Consider the following 26552-nt stretch of genomic DNA (forward strand, 5'->3'; position numbering starts at 1 on the left):
GAGTCTGATATGATCAGAGAAATAAGACACAATCTATTCAGAATAAAACTCAAGGACAGGTGGGATGATGGCCCAGTGGATATGGTGTTGGCCACCAGAACCTGAGGGTCAGGGTTCAGATCCCCAGATCCACATAAAAGCTAGGGAGTATGGCAACTCACCTGTAATCCAGCACCGAGAAGGTGAAAACAGGATCCGCAGGGCAAGCTGGCCAGGAAGCCTGCTTGAATCAGTGAGTGTCAGGTTCCACAAGAGCGTGCCTCCGTAAAATAAAGAGGAGAGTAATGAAGGAAGACACTCAGAGTCAACCCCTGACCTCCATAAGCACACGCACACACATGTGCCCCCCCCCACGGGAATCTGCACACGTATGCACACATCGTCCATACACGTCACACACGTCATGAAAGAATTCAAGATCCAGAGAACAAGAGATCCCAAAGGAAGGGAATGTTCTGGCTTTTTCTTCTTGATGGATATTTCCAGTATGAAGATCAGAAGGATAACTTAATAAAATATTCCTGACAGTGGGGAAATGAAGGCCACCACCAATGTCAGAATACTCACAGGGGGCAGCCTGAATCACTGATCAACATCCCCAGCCATAATTTGCTGTAAGTTGAATAAAATGAGTTAATTGACAAGTAGACAGTTATATACAGAAGCTAATAAGAGGGCCGGAGAGCGGACTCAGTAGTTTAAAAACAGTTGTTACTCTTGCAGAGGACCTGGGGTCGGTTCCCGGCACCCATAGAGTGACTCAGAAACATCTGTAACTCCACTTCCTCAGATCCAACGCCCATGTCCAACTCCTCAGGCACCAGGCATGCCTGCAGTATGCAGATAAACATGAAGACAAAACACACGTACACACATAGAATAAAAATGAATAAACCTTCCAAAACAGGAAAGCTAAGATGGTCAAATACGATGATAAGCCAGAGTGGCTTGTTTACTATGGAGTTCTTTGAGCTTTTTGTTGTTGTTGTTTAAAGATGTTTATAGTAAAATGCTGGTTAGGCGGAGGGATCAGAGCAAATCTGAAATCTGGACATCGGGGTTAATACTCCGTTTCCTCCCATGGAGCTTTGTTTCAACACTGGATCTTTTTTTTTTTTTTTTTTCCTTTATCCTCCACACCCATGGAGATGAGTCTCAAGGTCTCTCGGCAGATACTTAACTCGCCACTGAGAACACAGCAGCTCAAGGGTTAACCGGCCTGACATTTCACAAGTGATGCTTCCTCAGTAAAACAACATTTTCTAACTGGTAAAGTCCCCCCAGAAATACCTGTCGTTCCTTTAACGCAGGTAATGCCATTTAATAGGTTGCGTTAAGAGAAAAGGGCTGGCTCTTATCCAGCACACAGTTGTGTACATGACAAATGTTGGAGATTCGTGCTGATGTGTTTAATTTTGTAGAAGTCCATGACTCTCTCGGCTGTTGCTGATCCAGCACCCCAGAAGGATCCAGTACTCACTGACTCTAACCTCTCTTCTTGACATGAAAGTCCACATACATAAAATGAGGAATCGGTAGCAAAAATAAATGGATATAAAAAGTTACAGGTGATGTGGACCGAGGAAAGCAAAGGAAGTTCCAAAGCTTACAGCGCTCTCAGGATGCGATTTCCTTTAAACCGCAGGAAAAGATGAGCTGATAAATAAACAGACATGTGGGAACAAGTTAGTACCTTCCAACTGACCTAAAACTCAGGATGCCATGCACCTGTGTACGTGGCGCTGGACCTGCATGGCTGATAGGAACAGCTCCAAAGACTAAGAGGGGATCAGGGAGGGAGGTTCCTCCTTACATTTCCTCTGCTTCTCAGCTTCGGGATACTGTTGAGTATCTTCTTGGTGTGTGGAAAGGACAATGCCTGCCCTGCGTGGTTGTGGGTCATTGATCCACACTGGATTTGCCTTGCAGGGCAGGATACCTACCTGGCAGCATCCAGGAGGAGCACATTCAAAAGACTAGGGACCTGGAAGGTGGTGCACAAAAGAAAAGATTGCCTGTGGTAGTCTGGGTGGTTTCTTGTTTTTTTTGTTTGTTTGTTTGTTTTTGTTTTTTGTTTTTTTTTTTTTGTTTTTTGGTTTTTCAAGACAGTTTCTCTGTGTAGCTTTGTGCCTTTCCTGGAACTCACTTGGTAGCCCAGGCTGGCCTCGAACTCACAGAGATCTGCCTGCCTCTGCCTCCCGAGTGCTGGGATTAAAGGCGTGTGTGTGTGCCACCACCGCCCGGCGGGTAGTCTGGGTTTTAATCACTATAACAAAATAACCAAGCTGGGTGGCTTTATAAAACACAGATCAAAGTTCGGATGCGGTGCCAAATGCCTTTAATCCCACACTTAGGAGGCAGGTGGATCTCTTGCTAGCCCTGCCTCCCGAGTGCTGAGATTAAAGGCGTGCGCCACCACCACCGGCTTCTCTCTCTTTTTAAGAAAGTTTTTGTTTTTGTTTTTGTTTTTGTTTTTGTTTTTGTTTTTGTTTTTCGAGACAGGGTTTCTCTGTGTAGCTTTGCGCCTTTCCTGGAACTCACTTGGTAGCCCAGGCAAGCCTTTGAGTTTGAGGCTAGCCTGGTCTACTTAGTGAGACACCACTGTAAAACCAATGCACAGCAGCAACAAAATCTGAAATATGAAAAGAAAATGTGTAATGCCCACATAAACGCAGGCCCTGTGTTATACAGCAGGACCTCTGTGCTGTGACTGAAGCCTTCAAGGCAGGAACACTAGTCTTTTTCATGTGTGTTTTTGTTTTTGTTTTTGTTTTTGTTTTTGTTTTTTCAAGACAGGGTTTTTCTGTGTAGCCCTGGTTGTCCTGGAACTCTCTCTGTAGACCAGGCTGGCCTCGAACTCTCAGAGATCCTCCTGCCTCTGCCTCCCGAGTACTGGGATTAAGGGCATGTGCCACTGCCACCACCACCTGGCCAGAAGGCTAGTTTTTAATTTAGAGTCTTCAGGAAACAGTTCCTACAGGTTGACCTTCAGTTAGGAAGGGTTATTTGTCACAAATAATAGACACCATTGACTCCTGCAAATGAAGACAACTTGAGTTCTTTCTCTTCTTCATGCCTTTTCTTTTTCTTGCCTTATTGCAAGGGCCGGACCTGGGATGGAAATGGGAAGACTGAGCATTCTACTTTGTCCCTGAACTGTGGGGGAAACCATTCAGTATTTCAGCATTAAGCAAGATGTTACTTCCAGGTTTTGTGGATCCCTTTTATTGGGCTGAAATTGGAACTTTCTCTCCTACTTGGATGATAGGGGGTTTGTTTGTTTGTTTGTTTGTTTGTTCGTTTGTTTTGTTTTATCTTGCTCTGGTTCATATTTTTATTTCACACTCATAAACGAGTTCTGAGTTTTTCCAGATATATTTCATCCATTTGAAATGGTCATGTAATAGCTTTCTCATATTCTTTGAATAGGATAAATTATATAAATTGTTGAATGTTAAATTAGCTCTGTACTGTTGGAATAAAATCTATTTGTCATGATAGTTATTATTTATATTGCTGGATTTGGTTAGCTAATGGTTTGATAAGAACTTTGGTAATTATATTCATGAGGAATAGTAACTCTTAACTTTTCTATTTCATCATATTTTGTCAATTATGAATATTAGGGTTTGCTGGCTTCATATAATGAATTAGAAGTGGTTCTCTCTCTCTCTCTCTCTCTCTCTCTCTCTCTCTCTCTCTCTCTCTCTCTCTCTCTCTCTCTGAGACAGGGTTTCTCTGTGTAGTTTTGGTGCCTGTCCTGGATCTCACTCTGTAGACCAGGCTGGCCTCAAACTCACAGAGATCCACCTGCCTCTGCCTCCCGAGTGCTGGGATTAAAGGCGTGCGCTACCACCCCCGGCTTCTCTCTCTTTTTAAGAAAGTTTTTTTTTTTTTTTTTTTTTTTTACCTTAACAATTTGATAGACTCACCAGAGAAATAACTTGAGCTTTGAGTTTTCTGTGTGAGGTTTTCGGTAAGTTTAAGTTTAATAAATTCAAGGCCATTTGGATTTGGATTTTCTGTCTCATTCTGTGCCAGGTTTTCTAAGATCTTTAGGTTTGTCCAACTTCATCTATATACTATTGGATGCACTGGTCTGAAGATGCTCATAATCCTCGCTTTCCTATGCTTTCAGTGTTTGTAGGGCCTGTAGTTATAATCCTTCTGCCATTCCTAGCACTGGTAATTTTCACCTGTAACACATGAGTACTTCATTTCTTTTTATTGTTGACTACAATTGCATTGAATTAATATACTACACTTTCGTCATCCATTCATCTGTTGGTAGGCATTTGAGTTGTTAGCAATTTTGGGTGCTTATGAATAACGAGATTGGGAACATTTATATAAAACTTGTAAATCGACTGCTCCAGAGCTTCTCTTGGTTCCTGTCCCCAAAGGCAAGCCAATTATATAGCCAGAGCTGGATTGAGTATGGAGTAGACACTTAAGGAACCCCAGACTTCTGGGGTATTCGGGTAGCATGGAGGTACAGGAAACGTCACAGCAAGGGCAGATTTTATTAACGGTTACAAAGCATTGCTTATGAATTCTTGTGCAACGTGGTAAAGGTGAGAAACAGCTCAGAGAGAACTGACTCCCACAAATTGTCTTCTGACATGCTCTCTGGAATGTATGCTCACATGCTTGCTGGCATGTGCACACACACACACACACACACACACACACACACACACAATAAATAAATGTCATAGTTTTTCTAATTAAAAGGAAACAGAAGGGACTAGGGATATAGCTCAGCAACATAATGCTTCCCTAACATGCCATGGGGCCCCAGGTTCAATCCTTGGCACTGAGAAAAATAAAAGAATGGGTTGAAGCAGAGAGCAACAGGAAAACAAAAGAATTCTTGTGCAAAGCCAAGTGTGGTGGTGAGCACCTGTGATCCCAGCACTCGGGAGGCAGAGGCAGGTGGATCTCTGAGTTCGAGGCCAGCCTTGCCTACAGAGCTAGTTCTAAGACAGGCAGGGCTACACAGAGAAATGCTGTTTCGAACCCCACTCTCCCCCAAAAAAAATTCTTGTGCAATATGCAACTTGTCGATTCACGTTAGTGAACCCACAGATTGTTAAAAGCAAACCTTACCTTTCATTTTGGCTGTGTTCATGTTCAGAATTACTTAGCTCCGAAATCTAGAATAGCTTTGTCACAGGCTGGGAAAAGATTTCATCTGTTGGAGTCCATGTCTCCTAAGGACAGAATGCCAATGATTCATTTTTCCTCCCGTGTTTATCATTTACCCATTGTATCGCCTTACCCAGAACCACTTGCTCTAAAGGCTACAAGGAAGCCTCGTGTTAAAAGGATATTTAGCAGCTGTCTTCTACTTCCTCTTAAAAGGATTGTGGGTGAAATTATTGAAAGATGGGCTGGAGAGATGGCTCAGAGGTTAAGAGCACTGCTTGCTCTTCCAAAGGTCCTGAGTTCAATTCCCAGCAACCACATGGTGGCTCACAACCATCTGTAATGAGATCTGGTGCCCTCTTCTGGCCTGTGGGGATATGTACAATAAATCTTTAAAAAAAAAAAAAAAAAAAAAAAAAAAAAAAAAAAGAAATTATTGAAAGATCTTTCCATCCCATCATAGAACAGGTCTGGAATTGACTTAATGAGTATGGGAAGGAGGGAGCAGAAGGTCGTTAACTATAGGTGAATTTATAGGTGTTCTGGTGCCCGGAGCCCATGTAAATAATGTATTACCTCGCTGTAAATATTAACTCTGCTTCAGCTGAGGTCTTTAAGTACAAATTAGCAGGGGCTCCCGGGAGGGGAGAGCTGCCCCACGCTTAACGATCTTTTTAGCACCAGGTTCTCAGGACCCTGTAGGGAATTCCTGGAGCTCATAGTCCTTAAGCTGCAGGTCTCCTGTGATGAACAGTTGGTAAAAGAAAATGGGAAATGATTCTTCTCTCTATAAAACAAAAACAAAATCAAATGGAAACAGGCAATAAATTCTTTCAGAATAATTACAATAATTGGTCTGCAAACTCCAGGCTTTTAAAACATCCATGAGGTAATCTTTTTTTTTTTTTTAAGTAATAAAAGCAGAACCTTTGACCTCAGAGGAGGCTCAGCTTGTCCAGGGACCCACGATTCAGTTTCCAATATGATTGCCCAACCTACTGAACCGCTCTCTACAAAGCCTACCACGGAAATACGCACGCACGCACGCACGCACGCACACACGCACGCACGCACCCCACCTTGTCGTTTCTACCCCATCTTTTCCCTTCTACCCTTCTTGGGCTCCCAGTTCTGCGCTTGCCTAGTGAAGATGTTTCCTGTGCTTTGTTTTTCTTTCTCTTCTTCCTCCTTCAAATGTTGTTTTTTGTTTTCTTTTTATTTATTTTTTTAGTTTGAAAATTTTTTATAATCATTAGGTGTTAGGTTTTTTTCAATTTTAAAAGATAAATCTATTTATTTATTTTTTAATATATTTGTTTGTTTGTTTATACACTCGCCAGAAGAGGGCACCAGATTTCATTATAGATGGTTGGGAGCCACCATGTGGTTGCTGGGAATTGAACTCAGGACCTCTGCAAGAGCAGCCAGTGTTCTTAACCTCTGAGCCATCTCTCCAGCCCCCTATTTATTTATTTTATATCCTGGCAGGTGTAAAGAGATCTCTCTTCCCCTCCCAGCCTCTCCCCCCACTCCACCCCCTCTATCTCCCCACCCCTACTCCCCACCCCCACCAAATCCACTCCGCCTCTGTTTCTGTTTAGGAAAGAGCAGGACTCCCCTGAGTATCAACAAAACATGGCATGTTTCTGTTTAGGATAGACTGAGAAAAACAAGCATGGTATGTACTCACTCATAAGTGGAGATTAGCTGTAAAATAAAGGATAACCATGCTACAATGCCAGAGAGACTAGGTAACAAGAAGGATTCATGGGGGGATGGCCAGATCTCCCTGGGAAGGGGAAATAGAGATATTGTGAGTGAACTGAGGGTGGGTGGGAATGGGAATGTGAGTGATCAGGTTTCGGGGGATAGAGGCATGGAGTACTGAAAGAGACTACTAGAAAGGGGGGGTCATTTTCGGGTCAGGTAAAATCCTGGCACAAGGCAATCTCCCAGGAACCTACAAGGATGACCCCAGCTTAGATCCTAGCAATAACAGATATTAGCCTGAACTGGTCATCCCCTGTGACCAGATTGGTGCCTAGCCCAGTTGTCATCAGAGAGGCTTCATCCAGCAACTGATGGAAACAGACGCAGACCAGACCTCACAGCCAAACGTTATGGGGAGTTCAGGGAAGTCTGCAGAAGAGGGGGAGAGAGGACGGAACGCCATGGCTCTGGAGCACCACGTAAGAAAGCCTGGGCATGCTCAGGGGTGTTTGCCCATGCCCTACCAGCTAGCTATAAGACCACTGCTGAGGCTGCCGCCGTACCACCAGGAATTGGGCCCCCTTTTGCTGGTGCTCAGGATACAATTGCTCCCCACAAGTGGTGCCGCCTGAGTTCTCATGGTTCCAAACGGAGCGATAAACTATGCCAAAGGGAGGCATATTTCTTACTATGGCTTCAGCCAGAGTATTTCATCACATGTATTGCAATACAGGGTTAGGATTTTTTGTACTCTGAGTCTTTTTTTTTTTTTTTGTCTTTGGAAACATACACGAGGAAGCTGGGGGGTCAGGCTGGAGTAACAGCCACCATCACACTTCCCGACACCCAGAATCTTTGTACCCAGCTTCTTCTTCTTCTTCTCTGGGGAACTGTACAGTTCTGTCTGGTTGCCACGCCTGGTCTCCAGTCTCCACCCAAGCATAGCGCCTTCCTGGCAAGTTCCTCCGCCCCTAACAAATACATCTCTGTTGGTCCTGGCCTGCTCATGTGTTGTGAACAACAGAAAACTAGCTCAAATGAAAACTAGCTGAAATGTTGGGGGGGGGGGGGGCTCCCGTAAATGCTCCTACAGATAAGCCACTTGGAAACCTATATACGAACTGCTATTTTTCGAAAACTGGCAATGGTGTGGCCGTGATTCCTGGAGGCCACACTCATTCAGAATGATTTAAAGTAAGTCAGGTGGTCACGTAAAAGACAATTGAGTGACGTATTTTGTGCTGTACCGGCTTCTCCCCTCCCCCTCCCCCAGAGCTCTCACAGGGCGGCCCAAGTCGCCAGAGAACCCTCCATGCCCTCGCCTCTCTCTCTGCCTCCTGAGTGCTGGGATCGTGGGCGGGCGCCACCACACTTGACACTTTGAACAAACCTGAGAAGAAAGATCCAAGAACCTTAGTTGGTAGAGAAGGATCAACAGACCACGATTTAGACGCTACCATTCAAAATTCCTCAGTTCGCCCTGCGCCTCCACCAGCAGAATGGGAGACGGAGACCCAGGGGCTTAGTCTGCTCCACGGGGAAACCACTGACAGATGTTAGCATGAAAAGCCAACAGGAAGTCACTCTGCCCTGTCAAGTTCCTCGGGACCTTCTGCTGTCATCCTGCCACCGCACAGAAGTGGTTTGAAGGAAGCTGGAAGGAGTCCCATAAGGGGAACAGGGAAGCTCAGCAGCTAAAAGCCCGTGACCCATGATCCTCGTGACCCGAGTCTGGCACCCCACCCCACCCCAAACCCAGGAGAGAACTGACTCCTGCAGCTTGTCCCCTGACCTCCACATGCGTTCCATGGCACACATGCACACACGCACAGTGATAATAAATAAGATCGGGGGATCTTGTTGTTGCTGTTTTTAAAACATCCCATATGATAACTCAGAAAAATGGGCTCTGGGCACTCAATGCCACATATAACACCTATTCTTTTGAAGGCTAGGAAAATGCAAATTTGGATGCTCATGAGGTTCAAATGTCTTTCTTTCAGTGGGCCAGTCACTCAGCTAATCATCAATTTTTGTTGTTGTTGTTGTTGTTATTGATATCTTGTTTGGTTTGCCTTTTGGAGACAGGATAGCCCTCTGTGGTCCTGACTGGCCTAGAACTCACTCACTGTGGACCAGGCTGGCGTCGAAGGTGATCCTTGTGGCCCCGCCTTCCTGAGTACTAGGATTATAAGGGTGCCCAATTATGCCAGCTTTTCTGTTTGGTTTTGTGTGACAAGGTTATACTATGTACCCTGGGCTAGCCTGGAACTCACTATACACCAGGTTGGTCTTGAACCTAAACAGTTCTGCCTCTGCCCTTCAGAGCCCCTCTCACGGGTGTGTGCCGACACATGGGGAGGCCTTAAATATCTACAGTTTAGGGCTAGGTACTGAAAGGTACTCTGGAGTCAGCACAGGACACACCAAGACCAAGTTCTCAGCACAAAGGAGGTTGATTTGCTCTAGAAGGGCAAAGAGGAGGGAGCAAGAGACAAAGGATCGAGGTCAAGGATGAGGGAGAAGGAGAAAGAGAAGGACTGTCTCTGAATAGAGGCAAGACAGACGCGGCCGGCAGGCAAATGGCGGTTTACACAGGGAAAGGGGGGCCCCCCATGTTAGGATGAGTTAGTATGTTTGATTGGGCGTGTTAATTAAGTGAGCCAAAAGCAGGCTTTTGACTGCTGCAGTTCAATACTTCAGTAGCTGGACTCAGGAGGAGGAAGTGGCCAAATAAGGGACTAGACCTTGGGGGCTAGCTTTAGGGACGTGATCTAACGGTTTAACAAGGAAGAGGAGATGGGGGAGGGCAAGACCTGCCAGAGCCATGTCTGCCGTGTTCGGGCTGCTAGGGCACCTAGGGCACCTTCAGACACCGTGATAAGCCCTAAGGATTCAACTGTGAGCACACACACAGGCCCTGCACTTAATTTAGGGGTCGGGGCGAATGGGAGAAAAGGTAAACTCCAAGTTACAATATTGAAGGCGTTTTTGTTTTGTTTGTTCCCATACTTGCTTCACCTCCCTTTTAACACAGTCCCTGGCCAGGTCAGCTCCATGAACACATGCGGAGCCCAGTGATGGAGGAAAGTTTGCCTGTAATGCCTGAGGCCCTGGGTTCAATACTCACTATTGCCCCATCACACACATGGAGCTAACCAGTTGGCTAGGCTGACTGGACAGCAAACCCAAGGGGATCTGCTTGTCCCCATCCTGGCCGCAGTCAGCAGAGCCCAGTGATTGGGGGGGGGAGGGGATAGGAAACCTGTGCCTTCCAGAGTGTCCCCAACCACGCTACAGTGCTGTTCAAGGTTTCTGAAGACTCTGCTGAGGTCAGAGCACTTTCTAATGGCTTCTCCTTCCCAGGTGTGCCCGCTCGGCCGTCACAGGAGCACCGCCCCCCACTCCTCAGGACACCAGAGTTAAGGCTTCCTGTGTGTGTGCCCAGCGTCTCCGGCACTAACCTCTTGTGCTTGCTGAACTTCAGAGTTTATTGACTTTCTCCCAAACCTAATAACCGATACATTGCAGGGCTGAGACGGAAAACGAGCATTCAGGGGAGCCTGCTGGTTTCCCAGCACACACCTAGATGACATTCAGAAGAAACCCGGAAGACCTCCTTCTGACTTAAGGGGTAAGAGGGGAGAGACAGTCCTCTGCGGCAGGCACCCCTGTCCCACCTGTATGGTGTCAAGCTCGCCTTGACACACCTTTCTGCGAGAATCGGCCTGTTTCACACTCTGGCATACTAATGTGCCCCGGGGGCATCACCCAGACCAGTGGGCCCTTTCCCTGCTCTGTGGCCGCCTTTGACACTTCCCGGAGAGTGACCTTCAGCAAAGTCATTAAGATCCGTCTAGAGACTTCCTCTTGGGTCCTCAGTCACTCCCTGAAAGAGGCTCTGCCAACATTTATTGATCCAAATCCTCCTCTCCCAAATTTATTGATCCAAGTCCCGTACACCTGGGAAGGAAGAAGAAAATACGGCTTGCAATTTGCTATTTAACACCCCAGACTAATTAAAAAAGGGATCACCATTCACACCGGTGGGGAGTTGACGGGAGGAGAGAGGCCTGTTCATTGTGCAGACCGCACGTCAGAGGCAGTCTCCCCACCCTTTCCCCTCTAGAGGAGGTCAGATTTCATCCTGCTGCGTATTCGTGGGTAGTCAGACTGGGTGAGTGGAAGCCAGGGCCCGTCTGGTCTCTGTGTCGGAGTAGAATTAAAAGCGAGCCCGTGCTGCGGGTCTGCAGATGAGCCCAGCGCACACAGACGCTGCTGAAGAACCAAGTTCAGCCAGTCGACCCGGTGGCAGTCACAGTTTATGTTCTGGCTTTAAAGCCAGAAGCGGGGACCAGAGAGATGGCTCTGAAAGTGGTTGCCACCAAGCCTGACAACCCGGTTCCTGTCCCCAGGGCCCACGTGGCCGAAGGAGAGGACCATGTCCAGCCACTCTTCCACGTGCACGGTGTGGCACTCATGTATGCGAAGGCACACAGGCTCATGCCTACATAGAGAATAAATAAATAAATGTTCTATGTAACTGGAAGCAGGCTCAACTCTAGAGAGCTTTAGCCCTTACCTTGGACTTTCTTCCTTCTTCCTTCCTTCCTTCCTTCCTTCCTTCCTTCCTTCCTTCCTTCCTTCCTTCCTTCCTCCCTCCCTCCCTCCCTCCCTCCCTCCCTCCCTCCCTCTCTCTCTCTCTCTCTCTCTTTCTTTCTTTCTTTTCCATTTTTATCCTCCAGTGATCTCTCTGGAGAATAAAACTACAACCTCTTAGTGGACAAGGAGTCAGAATCCCTGGTTCCCACTTACTCAGAATGATGGACATTTGGGTCCTTATTGCCCACCAGGGATCTTAATCTTATCTGTACTCAGCAAGAAACTGCCCACATTTTCAGTGGTAACAAGAGCGTCAAGGACCTTGAAAGGGACCCTGAAAGGGGACATGCCACACTGTCCTCGACCTCACTCCTGACTCACAGCAACTGCCCCTCTTGCCCTATCCACGTCATCTACCTCACCTCCCAGCCTCCCCGCCTCTGGGTGCCCAATTCTGGGGCCTGACCTGACCTGACCTCGTTCCTCTCTCTTACTTCGGCATATTTACCAAGTTTTCCATTCCTTAAAAGTATAACTGTGCGGCCAGCAGCCTGAGTGCCTGGCTGAAGCCCAAGGGAACCTCTCGGCCGCCCCCCGCAACTGCTCAGTGACCTGAATACACCCCAGTGCCTGAGACGGTAGGACGAGGAATTAACCCCAATGCTGGACGAATCGGTCTCTCCAAGAGCAACAGAGGCAAGGAGCCAAGAGTTTGTAGCTGTGGCCATTCTCGGTTGTCTGCCTCTGACTGAAAGGAGTCTGCTCTTTCGTTAACAGCAATTAATACTTTCTGAGTGCATAGCTGTACCGTGGCTCTGGCTGAAGCCCACCTCAAGGTTTTCAGACGTAAAGGATGTGAAATCTCTAGCCTCAGGGAACACACAAGAAGCAAGACGTGACAGTTAATTAGCAAATATTCAGGGAGTTCTTCTTCAGCCTGGGCATTTTGCTAGAAGCTTAAGATCACAACTCAGGAGCCCAGCATCGCTAAGGAGTGGAGAGTTTGCTTCCACGCATGCACCCCCCCCACACACACACACATACACACCCTGCCCCCAGACACACCCTGTTCCCTTAGCATAATTAGAAGTTTCCAACCAGGAACAGTATCTGCCCTCCAAGGAGTGTTTGGGAATGTATGCGAGCATTTGTTTTTTGGCTGTTAACAAACTAGCATTTATTGGGTGGCGTACAGGAATTCTAATGCCTGACAGAGTGCCAGACAGTTACTTCTTCACAACCCAAAATGTTCCTTTTCACTCAGAATGCCGATAAAATTCGACTGAAAGCTGACAGAAGAAAAGCTATAAAAAAAAAAAATCCTTAGAGCCTCAAGGATACCTCGCTTCAAGACCATCCTCCACTGTGGGGAATCTTTTTTTGTGGGGTCGGGAGTGATACTTGGAGAAAGCAAGGGTCAGGGTAATGCAAATAATCCAGAAGCTCCAGAACCCCTGGCAGAGAATGGTATGTTGACAAGAAATTCATTACCTTTGCTAGGAAAAGAGGCCACTTCCCTGCACTGTATTTAGCAATGTGTATACAAGTGTTAAGTGTTAGTGGTCTGTTTTGCTAAAATACAGAAGAATCAGGTCTTTCATGGTTGTCATTAAGTTAACTATTTGAGGAAGGATTTAAGTAATAGTCTAAGTTTAGTATATTATCTGTCACTTGTTTTCAACTCAATAAGCATGTCATCACAATTATTCTCTGGGATTATTTTACATAAAAACCGTGACCAATTAAGAGAGGACCACGAGCCAGGGGTGGTGGGGCACGCCTTTAATCCCAGCACTCTGGAGGCAGAGGCAGGTGGATCTCTGTGAGTTCAAGACCAGCCTGGTCTACAGAGTGAATTCCAGGACAACCAGGGCTATACATAGAAACCCTGTATTGAAAAAAAAAGAAAGAATGAGAGAGAGAGAGAGAGAGAGAGAGAGAGAGAGAGAGAGAGAGAGGAAGAAGGAAGGAAGGAAGGAAGGAAGGAAGGAAGGAAGGAAGGAAGAAGGAAGGATGGAAGGAAGGAAGGAAGGAAGGAAGGAAGGAAGGAAGGAAGGAAGGAAGGAAGGAAGGAAGGAAGGAAGGAAGGGAGAGGACCACAGAGAAGGGAAAGGACTCAGTTGGCCTGTGTAGTTCCCAGCACTGGCTGCCTGAGGCAGACCCAGATGGACTGGATCACGCCCAGTTCCTGCAGGCTGTCATCCAGAAGCCTCTGAAGGACAGCCTGAAAACACAGGGGAGAAAATGGAGTAAGCTATGACTGGTCAAGGGATAGGAGTAGGAGAAACAGAATGACATCCAGCAGAGGCGGCGTGTGGGCCAGCCGGGGTCACGTTCAAGGCAGAGCAGGGCACTTGGAGAAACACATCAAGACTGAACCCACTTGGAGCCACGCTTTTCCAGACCCGAGCGGCGACCTCTGAAGGCGCCAACTGGCTCCAAGGAAGGTTGAGGAAAACTTGAGGGTTTCCTGAGGGAACGTGAGCCAAGTCTTCACTCACTCATCAAGAGGATTAAACCGGTTTCAAGAAGAAAAAAGTAAAAGTTGATGCCGGCTGGTTTGGGGGCTTCCGTGCCAGTTTCTGGGCAGGAGGAAGCTAGCAGATCGCAATCTGGGCATCCTCTGGTCTGCTGGGCAGAGATGAAGAGCTACAAAGGCTCGTGGCATCTATGTGATCATGGAGATGCCCAAATGAGCTGGTTCTAAAGAGGGGAGATGTCTCAATGCAAGTCCTACCCCACTCTGCAGTGTGACCCTAGAAAAGGGCCTTGGTCTCTCTCTGAGGGTCAACCTCCTCATCTTTATTTTTTTGTTTTAACCTCCTCAACTTTAAATGTAGATATTTACCAGATGCCACTAAAAAGATAAGAAATAATGAATAGAAATTTCGATGCTAATATGTAAATGGTCTACAGATAATAAGAGTTATTAGTCGCCCCCACCCCCACCCCCATACTAGCTTCTACTCCACGAGAGCTTCTTCTGATCTAAATTAAAATGCAATTACTTCCTGTTCTTGGCAAACATGTGGCCTTTATGTTTGTCTTCCCAGGGCAGTGGTTACAGAGTAGGCGATCAGAAGTATCCCCATTAGATACCTTGTCGTGTGATATCAGAGCTCTGTGGTGACAAGGGACCGGGAACTCATTCAAGCTGCCTTGAACAGAAAGTAGGGGATCTCCCCCATTCAAACTGAACAAAACCCAGAGTGTCGATGGCTGGCTTTAGCTCTGCAGCTGTCCCTGAGGTTTAAACAATACCATCAGAACTTGCTTCCGCTCATTCAGCACTCGGGCCTCTTCTGAAAGAAATAACCCACTCATGGCGTCCTGTGGCTCCAGCAGCCAGACTCTCAGGTTCAAGTCCTGAACAAGGCTCAGGACATCATCTGAACACACTGAACAGTCTTCCCAAACAACCACTGTGGCTAAGGAGATCCGGTGCTCTGACTGGCCTGGCTGTCTTGTCACACCCCTGACCTGGAAGGGGAGCACTCCCGGAAGTACAAGCATGCGGAGGAGGGGGAGGGGTGGTTCCCGGAAGGAAATGCAAAGTGAAGGGAGGCCTGAAGACATAAAGATCAACTCCGAGTTCTTCACACACACGGCAGGACCGGTCTGGATTCCTCCAGGGCTAGCCAGACTGTGGTCAGATATCTCCCACTATGTGAGCCGTAAGTCTTGGTTTGGAATTTCTCAACAGGTGGCCGTGACCCATGTCGGGATCACCCGGGATACGTCTAGGTTCTTGGGCGGTACTCAGGATCGACTTTACGGACACTGAGCCCCTAGGATGGACCTATGGAAATAGATGTTCAGAAAAAAAATGAAAACAAGAAGGAAGTGGATCAGGCAACAGGAAGATGAGGTTAAATGGGAGATGAGGAGGAAGAGAAGGAAAAAAAATCCCAAAACTAAAGTTCTAGGGGGAAAAAATGAAATAAAACAAATTTGTTGTTGTTGTTGCTTTTTTGGTTTTCGAGACAGGGTTTCCCTGTGTAGCTTTGCAGCCTGTCCTGGATCTCACTCTGTAGCCCACGCTGGCCTCGAACTCACAGAGATCCGCCTGGCTCTCTAACCACCACCACCCGGCTAGTTGCATTATTTTTAACTACGTGTAGGGGTGCATGCCTGCATGCGGGTGTGTGCATGAGTACAGGTTCCCTCAGAGGCCAGAGGCATCAGAGCCCCTGGAGCTGGAGTTATAGATGCTCTGTGACATGGATGCTGAGAGCCAACTCACGTCCTCTAGGAAAGCAGCAAGTGCTCTAACCACTGAGCCACTGCTCCAGTCCATCGCTCTGCATTTGAAAAGGGAATTTATTTGAGAAACAAGAACACAACAGAACATTTCAGAGGTTGCTTTATACAATAAAACAGGCAACAATAATAACCCATATCTTAGCAACCACGAACGCTAAGATGTACTAACAACAGTTGGGTGGGTCCACAGCTTTGAGCAGCTGAACCGTATTTACAGAGGAGCCCGTGTGCCAAGAGGCTGGGTGTGCACAGACATCATTATGATGAGTATTGTGTGCGTCCAACTTTATAACCACAGCCACGTGAGATACTGTAACAGACAGACTAAGCATTTTGATGACCTAATCAAAAACACCATAAGAATCACAATTGACCGTAGAGCTGAGACCCTGAGAAATGTTATCTTACACAAATGTAGAAAAAGGACATCATTTTGTGTTTTTTTTTTTTTTTAGGATATTTTAATATTTTTCGTGGACCTGCATAATGCTCTTACACAAAGTCAATACACTGTGTAATTCACTTGCCTGGATCAAATTTGCAAAAGCGTGTAGCGAGAATTGCAATTCTCTCCAAGCTTTACACCTCAAAGTAACTTTCAACTCAACCATGGGTACTTCCAGCATTGGAAATAACACAAGGATGAAATGCATAGTACGGCAAATCATTTTTTAAACAGCTCACAAAATCACAGAAAAGGAAAAAGGGGGAGGGGAGCCTTTCCTCATGAAAAATAAGAGGGCCAGAGAAATGTAACCTTTTGAAAAAAATAAAACCAAGAATGATTTTTTTTTAATACAAAAAAAAAGTGGCCGGGCGTTGGTGGCGCACGCCTTTAATCCCAGCACTCGGGAGGCAGAGCCAGGCGGATCTCTGTGAGTTCGAGGCCAGCCTGGGCTACCAAGTGAGCTCCAGGAAAGGCGCAAAGCTACGAAGAGAAACCCTGTCTCAAAAAACCAAAAAAAAAAAAAAAAAAAAAAAAAAGTGTACTTTTAGCAATAGGCTACAGGTAAATACATAGAGGGAATCCATTGAGAGCTGACCAAACTCATAATCGTCGAAGATATTTGAAACCTCGAGTCGAGATAGCTGCTCTTTTGTTTTAGGGCATTGGTCTCTGTGGAGAACACATTGACATTCATTTCTCCTCATGAAACCCTCCTTTGATCTGCTAGCACACACTGATTCTGCAGCTCTTGTCTCTCCTGTGGTCACTATACATGGAGACTTCTTCCAGATGCGCACACACAACACCACAGATTTGGTGCAAGCCACACAGCTTGGAGGAACAGACCCACTGTCTGTCCCCTCAGGCCACGGCAAGCCTCAGTGTTTGCCAGTCAGAGACTTCACTGCCTTCTAAAAAGTTAACTCAGCTTGAGTGCAGGAAAAGCTCCTAGGCTTTTGCCAGCTAGGCACGTAGACAAAGGGTATGTTAAACCGAAGGTTTTTATTATTGTTGAATTGGTGTGGCTAATCCTTCTCCAGAGTCTGGCTTTCTCCTCTTTATATAGCCCAGACAGACAGACAGACAGAGGTGTGGTGTGTGCACACATGCATAAGTGTACACACACACACACACACACACACACACACACACACACACGGAGACAGACAGACGGACAGACACAGAGACTTAGATAGAGGTCAGGCAATGGTGGCACACGCCTTTAATCCCAGCACTTGGGAGGCAGAGGCAGGCTGATCTCTGAGTTTGAGGCCAGCCTGGTCTACAGAGTGAGTTCCAGGACAGCCAGGATACCCAAAGAAACCCTGTCTTGAAAAGCCAAAAATAAAAATAAAATATAATATAATAAAGAAAAGAGAGACAGAGACACACACACATGCATACACAGAGACACACACACACACATGCACACACACACACACACACACACACAAGAGATTGCTGGGGTTTTCAGGATTGGGGCTTTCACAGTTTCAACATCTGGGATTTTAATCTCTCATGACTGTGACTTGATTTGGAGGACTTTAGATCTTTATAGGACTTGATCTTTTAGGCTCTTAACATTTGAGATTATAGTATATTGTACCATGACTTTCATGATTACAATGGTCACTGATGAGCAGTGAACTATTTCTTTGAGTCTTTATTTCTGTACAAGAGTCCCCGAGTCATACACAAAACGCTGTCTTAAAACAAAACTCAGGGTTGTGCCTGGTGACACTCACTTTAATCCCAGCACTCGGGAGACAGAGGCAGGCGGACTGCTGTGTGTTGGAGGCCGGCCTGGTCTACGTAGTGAGCTCCAGGCCAGGCAGTCATGAGGAGACTCTGCAGTGATGGCTGCTGATCCAGCTGTACCAGAGGGGGACCTGGCCTCACACTTTGTCCCTTGACCTCTGCACCTGCACCTTGGCATGCGCACAGGTACGATAAATAAATATGTATCATAAGACAAAACCTGTCTCCCTTATTTGGAGGAATAGACAATTAACAAATCTTTAAGACAGAGAGAAAAACCTCAGTAGAGAAAATAATGACAAAAGAATATGGTCAGACAAGTCACTTAAGAAAAATTTGTACCGCTAAGTGACCCACATGTGTGCTGTTCTTCCTCAAGTGTGGTCTCAATCCTAGAAGCAGGGCCTGTACCACTCATCCAGAACCCTCTATGAACCATGCCTCACTCTTATTAGGCACATGGAACCTATCTGTCCCCAGCTTGTCACCAACCCTTGCCATCCCTGCCACCTATTTGGGGGTGAGGTCTCTGGAGTCAGCTCTGGGATCCTGGTTCCTCCTTTTCTCTTCTGTACGATCTTGGGCAGGGTGCTGAACTCTGCAGATGACAGAAGCCACGGTGTTGGTGAGGACCAAAGAGCTAAGACAGCACATATTCATCACAGCACCTGAGACCGAGAGAGCCTAGAAGGAAGTTCTCCTGAGGGACGGCATGGCTTGGCCTGGCAGAAAAGTCCACTCCTGGCAGGTGCGCGGGAGGGAGCCATGTCTTTAAAACTGGCTCAGAATCTTGGATTGACAGCCATTGTGTCTCCTAATAACAGAATATTCTCCTCGTCATTTCTCCTCAGAAATGACTCCAGATATACGGTACTAGGGAGAAAAGCGAACTAGTTGTTCCTCAATTGTCTCTGCCGAGTCTGCTGTGTCCAGAGGCACTGGAGGTAGGCCCACCTGCTGACTTTTCCATGCACTAACTCTTGATGGTTCGCTAAGTTCAGATTAACCACCCCCAACGCTGGCCTGGGAAGGGAGCCATGGAAAAAGACTGACAAAGGCCCTCTTGACTTCCCAGATAATGAATGAGAAAAGAGAGAGAGAGAGAGAGAAATCTTATTAGCTTTGCTCCTGCAATCTCGTTGAAAACCTCATACACAGATATTCTTCAGCTTCCTCGGGCATCCACCCAGAAAAATTCTACAGTCCCCGGATAGCATTTCACGGAGCCTGAGACCTGTCTTGGAAATGGCTCAAGACAGCAAACTACTGTTCTCTAAAGGTACGAGGGAGATCCGAGGTCTGTCTTCAAAATAAATGGCTGGTATAAAATTTCAGGGTCTCTGGGATCCCTGGCTTGGGAGCAAGGCCATGAATAACTAAGATGTCGAACATCTCTGCTTACACCTACTTCTATACAGAAAGCCTTAGGAAGAAGAAAGTATTACAGAGAGAATTTGACCCAAGTAGAACCCCAGTGCTATCCTGGTTCGCGAAACCAAGGCATATTTCAACACAACAATAAAAATGTTGCTCTCGGCCATATAGAATTCCCAAAACCCTTGGGTAGGCCCGGATTCTTGCTCTCAAATATGGAGATTCTTTCCAACTCCAGTGGTCCAGATTTGTGTGTAGGAATATCAGAATTCATCAGACTTCCATAGGTGAATTCTATATTCATAGAATTGTAAAACATGGAAAAGATGCCATGGATAATGGTTATAACCAAGATTCATAGACATGCAAATTTCTAAATTCCTGTTGCAGAGGGGTGTGTATGTGTGTGTGTGCATGCCTGTGTGTATGTATGTGTGTGTGTGTGTGTGTGTGTGTGTGTGTGTGTGTGTGTGTGTGTGTGTGATACAAGAAGCCTTAGCTCACTGTGGGTGATGCTACCCCTGGACAGGTGGTCCTAGGTTCTATAAGGAAGGTAGCTAAGCAGACTGAGGAAGGAGTCTCGCTTCAAGCTCCTGCCTTGCCTTGACCTCCAGCCTCGGCTTCCCGTGTTGATGGGCTATGTCTTAGTGAGGGTTCTATTGCTGTGAAGAAACCTCAGCAACTCTTACAAAGGGAAACATTTCATTGGGGCTGGCTTACAGTTCAGAGGTTCAGTCCACTATCATCATGGCGGGAAGCATGGCGGCACGCAGACAGACATGGTGCTGGACAGGTAGCTGAGAGCTCTACATCCGGGCCAGCAGGAAACAGGGAGGTTGGGGGGCACACAAAGACACGACACTGGGCCTGGCCTGAGCCCTCAACACCTCAAAGCCCACCCCCAGTGACACACTTCCTCCAACAAGGCCACACCTCCTAGTTGCACCACCCCCTATGAGCCTATAGGGGCCGTTTTCATTCAAACCACCACAGGCTGTGACTCGAAGATGAAATAAACTCTTTCCTCCCTGGGGGTTTTCGTCAATGCTTTATCACATCAGTGAAACCGAACCAGGGCAGAGGGATTCTGAACCGCCCCCCCCCTGCGGCCACTCTGATCTGTCCCCCTATGCTCAGTAGCCGATCAAAATGCCTGTTAGCCCCGTTCCTTGGAGCCGCGTCATTGAAAGGAGCAAAGCAAAAGGCTGCAGAAACCTTGAGGTTTAGCTCATCCGTCCGAGGGGAGTCTTCCTTAAGAAATTGTTTCCCATACGTAGATGTAAGGAGCAGGCTGAGGGAGGTGTGAAAAGTTATAGTCACGGGAATGACTGCAAGATTCTGGAGGTAAGAAGAAGGGGCCCCTGAGATCTGATCCTGGGTTTGGTCATGAAGATATAACCATCAGTTAAGATAATAAGACATCCTATTAAGATAATAAAATAAAAGTGTGAGCTTAGAGCCCAGGGAGCAGAACCAGTCGGTAACTTAGGAACTGTTGATGTAATAAACAAACACAACAGTAACAGTATACACAGGCTTAGAGGGAGAGCTGACCGAGCAAGTGTGTGTGTGTGTGTGTGTGTGTATGTGTGTGTGTATCTATGTCTGTGTCTATTTGTCTTGTGTATGTGTGTGTGTGTGTATGTGCCTGTGTCTGTGTATCTGTTTCTCTCTCTCTGTGTGTGTGTGTGTGTGTGTGTGTGTGTGTGTGTGTGTGTGTGTGTGTGTTTAAGTGTGTACCCAAAGCAAGTGTGTGGAGGTCAGAGGGTAACTGGTAGGAGTCGGTTCTCTCCTTCCACCGTGTGAGTCCCAGGGATTGAACCCGGGTCGTCGGGATTGGCAGTAGGCACCTTTATCAGCTCAACCATCCCTCTGGGTTTTGAAAGAAGAGTTTGTAAAAGGAGAGTAGGTAAGGAAGGGGACTCTGGGCATTCTGGGAAATGACACACACAGTCTAATAAAAGATGTGAAGGATCTGTCCTTCCTCCTTTCTCCTTGTCCCCATTAGACACAGGGAGTGGGACTGGAGAGATGGCTCAGTGGTTAGGTACTATTCTGGTAGAGAACCTGAGTCCAGTTCTCAGCACCCACTGGGAGTTGTTCACAACCACCCGTAACTCCAATTCCAGGGGATCCAACACCTCTGCACTCCTAGGGCACCAAGCACACACATGTGTGTACCCCACATATATGCATAATTTAAAATAAAATAAATCTTTAAAAAAGAGACAGACAGACAGACAGGAACAAAATAGTTGAAATATAAGTGCGTCTGCTTGGAGATATTGAAACCACAAGGAACCACTGAGGCAGAGCCTTCGGACCCAAGCTGTCTCCTGGAGGCGGCGTTTTGCCATTCACGGCAAGCAGGGAAGAGGGAATGAGGCCGTGGCGACCTCCTCTGACAGCGAAGAAGATGAAGTACTGGTTGCTCAGCATCCCAGAAACATGCCCCCAAACTGGCCGGCCTGGCAGAAGCCGTACCGGGAAAGAAAGGCCGGCTGAGAACTTCTGACTTATGACCATTCGTGGGGCTCTCTAGACCTTGCAGCCTACCCTCTACTCACCAAACCAGAGCACCGATGGGCGGGCCTGGTCATGAGTATCTGGGGCCCCCTGCCGTGGTCCTCACCCATCACCGAGGTCAGCTGAGTAAGGCATGAAAGCCAGCGCGACCCACCCACGGTTTGCAAGAGTCGTTCCCATCTCCCTCCCTTGGGCAGTCACACGGGGCGGGCGGGCTGGCTGGCCTTGGCCCTCAGGGCCCTGCCACAATCACCCAGCCTCCTCTTTTGTGAAAGAGACTGGCTTTCCTCCAGCCCCAAGCAAGGACTCTCTGTCCTAACCCTCCTCCGCTGGTTATTTAAACATTGTGTGTGTGTGCCTGTGTGTGCCAGTGCGTGTCGCTTTCTTTATTGAAAAAGCTCACGGGGGGGGGGGGGGGGGGGGGGGGGGAGTCTATCAGGTCAGCAGAGCTGAAAAAGCCGGAAGGTACCGAGGCATCACAAACGGGACCAAGGGATGGGGGCGGGGGGGGGGGGCTGATGTAAGTCCCCACCATCTTGAGGGATCGATGACACAACCATGTGATATGATAGGTAGCGCCTAGTGCAAATGACAGATTTAGTCGGGCACTTCTTACTCTGGGCCAGGTGTCCGCTAGGCAACGAAATGGGTGGCTCCCCCCCCCCTTCTTATCCCACACTTCTGAGGTGGGTTTCGCCGCCTCCCCATGGACAGGGACAGACGTGGAGTCACAGAGAACCGGTTGGGGAGGGGGCGGGGGTGCTGGTTTCCATTCAGGGAACAAGGAAGTATAGCCATCCAGGCCTCCCTAGTTGCCAGGCAGCCGGCCACCCAGCTCCCAGAGGTGGTAAACACTAAGTGCTCAATGAGTCGGAAATGCCCGTGTGTTTGTTTTTCTCTCTGTGACAGAATTCCCGACGTGAACACCTTAAAAGAACACAAGACTGATTTTAATTCCCCATTTCACTGGTTTCAGCCCAAGTTCAGCTGGGTGTGTCACACTGAGCTTGAGGAGCGGCAAGCATCATGGCGGTGGGAAGGGATGCTAGAAGCTTCTCCCACCTCTTGGTATCCAGGAAACAGAGAGAGAGAGAGAGAGAGAGATAGAGAGAGAGAGAGAGAGAGAGAGAGAGAGAGAGAGAGCGCTAGCTCTCCCCAAACAGAACACCTTCAACTTTCTCCATATTTGAGCGACCATTTCCTAGACAATCACTGCACTGTTAAAAATGGCAGTCAGTGTTTCTCCTTCCATTCCGTCCAGTTTCCCCCACCGATTGGGTGACGCTGACCCCAAACAAGGCAAGTCCCCCCTCCTTACTTCATACCCTCTGGGATGGCCTTCCCTGCCACACCCAGAAGTGTGCTGGCCTGATCGGCCAGGTACTTCCCTAGTCAATCAAAAAAATTAAAAACCATCACAACCCATGTCAAATCGGGGTTTCGGGGCTTCAGAGTCTTAGAGTTTCTACGTTTGAAAAACTGTTTCTAAGATGGGAAACGTGAGCGGGACACTCGATAGACTGAAAAGAAGTGCGCGTCCCAAAATTGAAGAAGCTGAGGAAGAGTCCGGCCCTGATGGGGAACGCAGGGGTAAGGTGACCAAGATTCAAGACTCAAGATTCGAGACTCAGTGTTCAAAAGGAACACTGTCAGAGCACAGGAGGTGAGCACAAACAAAAGCTGCTGGAGTCCCCTGGTCTTTAAAAGATGTATTTGGGACGAGGAAAAGGGGCTCTCTTCTCTGGAGAGTTCGTAACCATCATTTGTGTCCACAGCCCCATTTCCCTCTCCACACTCCAGGTATCAGCCTCAACTTCTCCACCCCTGGAGTTCTCACTGTGAGGAAGCAGGCTCCCTTCAGCCTTGGCACAGTAACTTAAGTACCAGTCTCCCTGTATCCAGTCTCCCATTGCCCCCACCCCCACCTACTGTCTGGACTCTGTCATCTCTCTCTGGCTCCTGCAGACACCACTCCCTCATTCCCACTTGGTTCCCAGCAGCCTACTTATCCGCTTCCTACCCCACACGTGGACGACTACCTCAGTGTCCCCCTACAGTCCCCAGATTGCAGCTGTCTACACCCCGCTGTCCTCCAACTTCAATTCAGATATTAAGAACAAATCCACTCACATGAAATAATTAGCTCAAAGACCATAGATCTTGGAGTACAAGTTGCTAACTTGCTCTCCTAAAAATTTGTGCAAATTTATAAGTAGCATAAAAAAACCCACACACACACACATTTGAGGGCCTGTTTAAGCATGGGTATTACTCCCTTTTTCAATTCACCTTCTCTTTTGATTCCTTCTCTATTAGGTATGCCAAGGTGAGAGACATGGACCACAGAGCCATCTTGTCTACCTGCCTCACCTGCCCCATACTCCTGTGCCAAAATGATCTAAGGCAGAAGGATCTCGGTGTAACTAGGTTGGCGAACTATATGATACAAGTATTTTAACCCATCCAAGTCTTTGAAGACTTGTTTTTGCGTATGTGGATGTATGTGTGTCTATATGACTATATGTCGCATAAGTGAAAGTGACTGAGGAAGAAGGAAGAGGGTGTTGGATCCCCCTGGAGCTGGAGTTGTAAGCAGTTGTGAGTTTCTCAACCTCAGTTGTAAGAACTGAATTCAGGTCTGTAGGCAGATTTTTCTGTCCTACCTGCCAATTCCCAAATAACCACATAGAGACATCTTATTAATTCTGAACGCTTGGCCGATAGCTTAGGCTTGTTACTAACTAGCTCTTACAACTTAAATTAACCCACATTTTTAATGAGCTATGTTCTACCACGTGGCTTTTACCTCCATCCCATCCTTTGTGTCCAACCCCTTCCTCTCTGTCTGGCTTCTTCCCCATGTCTCTGCTCTTCTTCTTCCCAGCATCCTCTCTGCCCCCAAATCCTGCCTAGCTATTGGCCATTCAGCTTTTATTAAACCAATCCAAGTGGCAAATCTTCACAGTGTACAAAAAGATTATTCCACAAGTCCTCTGGAAGAGTAATAAGCGCCCTTAACCACCGAGCCATCTCTTCAGTCCCTAGCCCCTCCGTTTTAGATACTGACACTGAGACATAAGGAGAGTCTTGCTAAAGGTTTTGAGCAAAAGGGTCTGGCACTTCCAGAGGACCTGGGTTTGATTCCTGGAACCCACATGGTTGCCCACAGACATCTGTGACCAGAGTTCTGGAGATCTGATCTCCTCTGCTGGCACACAAAAGGTACAGAAAATACATAGAGGCAAAATGCCAATAGATATGAAATGAAATAAAAAAAATTTTTTTAATGTAAATTGAAAAATAAATATCATTTGAAAATGTAGCGGAAAACCAAGCCCAGGTCAACGGAACGCCAAAGTCCGTGGGAGATCTGACAAAATGTCCCAAACCCCTCCAGCCGAGATGTTCCAACAAGGCTGAAGCACAGACTGGACAGACCCTTCACAAAGTCATGTGACAAGTTTTGAAAGATGTAGAATCCCGTAGAGATGATTCCTGAATCCCAAGCTGACATCCGGCGCCATTCCGGATTCTTTCGTCCCTCCAAGGAGAAATTCCTCGGGCGTGAAAGCTCACCTTATTCACTGCGATTTATAAATTCCCCATGGGGGAAAGTCATTGCTGAAACCCAGGGCTGATGAGGGTGAAGGAGTATGTGTGCATTAGGAAAATTAATACGACGTTTGCCAAAGAAAGACTGTATCAGGGAGACATACCTAATTGGTATAAATGCTGCTGCAGTCACTGACAGATCCGCTCTCCCTGCAGATCTCAGCCCTTGGTACATTTATGTCCTTCGTCACTGGAAAGAGTCACTTTACTGACTGTACATCACTCTCTCCTTCAGAACATAGCTATGGAGAGTACGATGTCATTAAAGGTCACGGGCTCAAATTGGTCTGAGTCTGGAAAGAGATGGAGTCATTACCCCCGGACGGCTTCCTGGCAGGGTTAGGCCAGCAAATTAAGATCTGCTGCGCTGAGGCCTACCCTAGTTAGCATGGCATCTCACTAGGTCACCAACCTCAGAGGAAAACGCCTGGCCTGCCAGGACCTCATGACCATGAATTTGTTACCTTTGAAACAAACCAAAACAACGAAATCATTCCAACGATGATGATAGTCATAATCTACCTGCTTCAGTCGTGGAGGAGGTGGGAATTCTGCTGTGGGCTTGGAAGGTCAGCCGCCGCGGGTCCTGGGCTCTCACACACGCGCTGACTCGTTAGCTCCGGCATTTCTGACCATTATCCTCCCTTGACTCCATCTTTCTTTGGCCATCAAAGGGGAGTGTCAGGCTGCTTAAAACTCCAGCATGTGCTGTTTCCCACCCCCTCCTGGAAGGGCAATAAATCAAATTACTGACAGCCGCTCTTTTTCCCGGGAGCTTGGCCTTGACTATGGACAAAAAGCCCGAAGATTGGGGTAGAGACATAAAGGAGAAGGTAAGGCCATGGTCATAACCTTCTGTACGCCACTCTAGTCCCTGCCTTCCCTGTCCCCTGAGTCAGCTCAAAAAGACAAGGACCACTAAGTAACAAGAAGAGCGAGGGTACAGTGTGACACATGACCTCCAAACTACTACTTTTTAAATGGAGACAGGGTCTCACTATATATCCCTGGCTAGCCTGGAACTCACTTTGTAGACCAGGCTGGACCCTGACTCACAGAGAACCACCTGCCTATGCCTTCTGAACACGGAGATTAAAGGTGTGTGCCATCA

The 26552-nt window shown here is 47.3% G+C and overlaps 1 long non-coding RNA gene across 2 annotated transcripts; it reads right to left on the reverse strand.

Annotated features, from left to right (window-relative positions):
• Nucleotides 1-587: 587 nt before the first annotated feature.
• On the reverse strand, nt 588-26152 carry LOC143269025 (uncharacterized). Of its 2 annotated transcripts, none has more exons than XR_013045295.1 (4): nt 25964-26152; nt 5725-5935; nt 5110-5213; nt 588-1656 (listed from the first exon to the last, which is right to left on the reverse strand). It is a non-coding gene; the product is annotated as an uncharacterized LOC143269025 (long non-coding RNA). The 2 variants fall into 2 exon arrangements; XR_013045294.1 differs by having other exon boundaries at nt 588-1984.
• Between the last annotated feature and the right edge of the window lie 400 nt (nt 26153-26552).

The sequence above is a fragment of the Peromyscus maniculatus genome, chromosome 17, assembly GCF_049852395.1.
Source record: "Peromyscus maniculatus bairdii isolate BWxNUB_F1_BW_parent chromosome 17, HU_Pman_BW_mat_3.1, whole genome shotgun sequence".
Classification (NCBI taxonomy): domain Eukaryota; kingdom Metazoa; phylum Chordata; class Mammalia; order Rodentia; family Cricetidae; genus Peromyscus; species Peromyscus maniculatus.